We start from the raw sequence: 4,837 nt of genomic DNA, 5'->3' as shown, positions 1-4,837 counted from the left end.
CGCCCGGCTCGCTCTGCCCCACTGCGGAGCACCGGCCACCAACCGGCAGTTACTCGCCTCTGCGCACGCGCGCTGTGCCGGCCGGCGGGGAGCCCGCCAGGCGCCGGCGGCGGCTTCGGCACTTTCCGGACGGGCTCGGGCCGCGCCGGCTGCGGGCGGCGCGCGTTCGAGAAGGATCTGGAAAGGGAGCGTGAAGGCGTTATCTGGAGCGACACCGCGCGCTCGGACGTCAGAACTGCGGCGGGACACGCCCCGCCGCTCTTAAAGGAGCCGGCCGCCGCGCGGAGAGACGCGCAGTGGCGCAGGGGGCGGCACCGCCGGGCGCGGAGGGACCGGACCGGCGCTCGTCTGCGTTAGCGATGCCGAACGCTGCTGTCTGCCCTCGCCTGCCGTTTCCATGTAGAAGGCGGTTGCAGCACAACGTAATTGAATGTGATTATAACAATCCAGGGCAATTACGCCGGGCGATAATTAGGCCGATTAATAGAATCATCCGCAGCGGTTGGGAGCCACCCGCAGGAGTGGGCTGTGGGGCCGGCCAGCCTGCATCGGCGGCCGCTGACGTGCTGGCCCCGGGCCCGGCGCGCTCATCGCCGGAGGGAGGAGAGGGGCAAAGACTCCCGAGTTCCTGGAGGTGAATGGCGGGGCAGCTCAGGAAAGCCCCGGAATCCCGAGGCACGGGGTTAGCCTGGGATCGGAAAGTCAAGTTAGACACCAAAAAATGAAACGCAGGTGTTTGTGTCTGAAGCAAAAGTGGGGATCGCTCCTGGTGCCAGGGATGGGCAGAGGCTTTGGACCTTCAAGTCCCGTCTTTCTGCCTTCCACCACCAACGGGCACAGAAGAGCTGCCCCCAGTTTGTACCTACGTATTCCGGAAGTGCCCTCATCTTTGTGATTTTTTTTCCTAGAAAAAAGATGTCTCTACTGCAGTTACCCCATTTTCTATGAGTGTCATTTTAAGTATGGAGGACTGAAACTCTACAAAACATACCTACAGGCTGGAAAAGCTCCATCAGTATTTATTTGCTTCTGGAAATGCCATCTCCATTTCACACAACAATATGATGTCTTTCTGACACTGCATGTGATACCACAATGCACAGTTTTTTTCCTCTGGAGAGACTAAAATAAGTGCTAAACCACTAAACTAGATTCACATCCCTATCAAGAGTTTTGATTCTCTGTCCATTTGTTATTGTCTGCTTCAAAACTAGAATTTTGCTAGTGAAGATGACAGATGCCTTTTCCCTCTAAAAAAACCCTCCAGAAGCAAAAGAAGCTGCTGTTAGTGTTATTTGTAACACAACTACTACGTTTTAGTACAAGCAATTAACCACCTCATTTTCCTTGCTAGTATTAGGATCAGAAAGGCAAACCAGGTCCAGTCCCATCTGCAGTAGCCAGGGAGACAAATCCTAACTCAGGTTTCTGCTCTGCTGCTTCAATCCCTGTTACAAAACCAGTTCTCGGTGATTCAAGGTATTGCAGCATCCCGCTTCTGCAGCACCACCCAAGGCTCACTCCTGGCTGAAAGGAAACCTTGGGCCACCAGATGATATGCAAATGCTCTTGTGTAGCTGTGCAACATCATTAAGCCAGGCCCAGAAGCAGTTGTGCAACCTTGCAGCAGTCACTGCAGAAGTGCTGAGAGGGCTTACATCATAGGGAGAAATCAGCCCATACACAGCTTTGTGCTGCCGCCGCGGTGGTGTTTCTGGCAGCCGAGCCAGATGGTTTCCAGCTGCAGTTGGAAATGCAGACGTGTGCAGACATTCATGACAGTGACAAGAAAAGTGCCAATGGACTTGTTATTTGCTTTGTCAAGAATAAGACTGTTACGAGTTGGAGATAGTATCATAAGCAGGACACGCCAAACTCTTCAAGTATTTCATAAAAGTCTCGTGTGCATGCTTCAGTGCCATTCCGATTGCCCCGTCTGCGAGTGTGAGCAAACTTCACTCAAGTCAGATTAGCCACAAACTTGCCTGAGCGTATCCCCCCCAGTCATCTACTGTCAGTGTAGCAATCTTGGAATCGGCGTTGTCCGAGTCTTTCCAATTCTTGGCCTGTGGATCACATCTGATGTTTCAGCAGCTAAAAACATACTTGTACTGTGTTGTACTGACTCAAGTTTCTAAGGGTTTTGTGTGAAACTTAATGGTTGTGGAGAAACGTCAGGAACGCGGCTAGCCTTAATTTCTTTGAAACCAAACATTCAAATAAAGCCTCCTAAATGCTTTCCTGAGTCCTTAAGTTATCAATATTCCACAGAGTTTGGTTTCTTTTGCCTTTCCCTATTGAAAATTATTACCTCAGAAATAAAAATACACATCTCCTCATTTATATACACTGTAAGATTTATCCTCAATACTGAGGAGAACCCTCAGCCATTTTACATTTCCTCAAGAAATAACATGTTAGGTGTTCTAAGCCTCTAGGTGCTTTGACCTCTACATTTTTGGGCTATGTTTTGGCTTAAGATGCTGCCAGGTGGACTACAGTCTTCTCCATGCTGTTTGAGGGATGGGACAGAGAGAAAAGTCAATTGCTGTATTTCTTAAAGCCAATTGAAAAAAAACCCCAAAACATAAACTCCTTTTCGGTCTTGACTTATGCTTTAAAATACCATGAAAAACACATCAACAAGGTAGAAACAGGCTTTGTTTTTACTGTGGTTCGTGTAGAAGCTGTAGCAGGCTGGTGCGGACACATACAACGGGCTCTGCTGACGGACTAGGGAAACTGCTGTTATCAAAACACATTCAAGTACATGCCATAATTTAAAATTAAAGATGTGCCACATTTAGTTTGAATAAACCAGAAACATTGAGGATTTTAAGCAAGAGGCAAGTATTTTCTTAGATTAATTTATTGAATGAAATTAAATCAGTGCTCTTTAGTTCCCTGAAAACAAATTATTTAATTCAGTACATGCTTAGTCACAAAAAACATCCAAATAATTTCTTAAAAGTATTGTTTGTATAACATTTAAACTAAAAATTAGCTATGCAAACAATGAGAATTCTATCGTGAACACTGTACGAACAAAACAGATGCTCACTCACTGCTTTACTCAGATCCTGAACTCTTGGAAACGTTGATGTTAAGAATGTCCTTAATTTTGTTGTAAAGAACAAGCACTAAGGCTGCTCCTGTTCCACGGAGGATGTTGGAGAATGCTCCACGGAAGAAAGCACTAAGCCCCTCTCGCTTGTATATTCTCATAAAGCAGTCAACGGTTCCCTTATATTGACGTTTGGTCTCTCCACTTTGCACAGAAGTAATAAGGACACATCATTCCTGCACCGCGCTGAGAAGGAAACTTAAATGCCTACCAAAATTTGTCTGTCTTTACTGAAGAACACTAAGGAACTTCTTCTTCATGTTTCACTTACTGCAAAGGAGTCATCTTTTAACTAAGAAATATTTATCTGATGTAATGCTCTGTTAGCTGGTTCCAATAGCTAAATTTAGAAAGGCTGTGATCCTTCTGATGCTTCTTTTAAGCTTTACTGGGCAAGTAGAAGGCTTAGGAATTAAATGAGGTCACTCCAGTCCTAAGGGTGCTCTGAATTGTTTCAATGGTATTAAAACTTCCACAGCTCATTTTTTTCCTTCTTTAGTACCACCAGAACATTTTTATACCAATTAGATTTCAGTTCATTAGTAATCAATAGAGTCCATCCAGCAGCTATCTGTTTTCCAAAAGGAGTCTAAAAATGTTAAGGTCTTGACTAGCATGGTAACACGGAAAAATAGGAGGGCTAAGAAGGAGCACAGTCCAGTTTTCACCTAGCCCACCTTGTTTCTGAGCATGAATTTGCTTGACAAACAAAAACAAAGCAAAAAGGAGCATTTGTTAGTTAGAGACCTCAGCACCACGTTCACTGAAACTTGCTTCAAGTGCTTACAGGGGCAGAAATACAGGGTGACAAGCAGTGAATGTTCACATGCACACATATGACCGTTCTGTACAAGTCAGAGCTAAAGTCCGGAACTCTCCCTTCACCTTTTTCCAAGCACAGCTGACTGAAAATCATGCCAGCAACTTCAAGTGTTGAAAATTTCAGTAGCAGAGGCGAGACAGCCCAGAGGAACGTTGTGTAGCTGTTCTCTGCACAACAGAGCACTTAGGAAATGCTCTTGCCCACTGTAGAACTCGGTGTAATGATGACAGCAAATTTCTCAGATACTCTGAGTAACACCACAGCTCTGACAAAGCGATTTTTTGTAGATATGCTTGGTGAACTGTCAAACAATTCCTGTTTTGGAACTGCAGCCTCTTTGGGATTTGAGGACTGTGTTAGGAACTGACAGTGGTTTTTGTCTTCACTAACAAAAACCAAGTACACTGTTTTTTGGAGAGATTAATCCAAAATCCCTATCTTTACATGAAATTCTGCTGGAAAGAAGACACTAGTTCTTTTGCTTAATGTTGAAGATTGGACTTCAATTAGCTACATCTGAAGTTAAATCCACTTGAAATATCAAGGTACGGTTCTGGACTCTCTATAATGGCAGAAAGATAATCTTGCCTGTTTTAGCCTTTGTGATACACTCTGCAGCTAATAAAGGGAAGTTTGAAGAAGACAGTGTTGCGTTTTGTTTCATCTTCTGTTAGGAATCAACGTATGAGATCATTACAGATTTCTCGAATGTAATCATAAATACAGGAAATATATCTATGATAAATATTCACATAAATGAATACAAATAAGCATAGTAACATAGCTAAAGAGCATTTAAAATACTTTGGTTTGAATCAACATGAATCTATGCAAATGAAAGCATATTTGGTAATAGTTATTACTGTTTAGCTGACAGAAATCAAGTTTAC

The sequence above is a fragment of the Tauraco erythrolophus genome, chromosome 5, assembly GCF_009769465.1.
Source record: "Tauraco erythrolophus isolate bTauEry1 chromosome 5, bTauEry1.pri, whole genome shotgun sequence".
NCBI classification, from domain to species: Eukaryota; Metazoa; Chordata; class Aves; order Musophagiformes; family Musophagidae; genus Tauraco; species Tauraco erythrolophus.
This window is presented reverse-complemented; position numbering follows the sequence as displayed.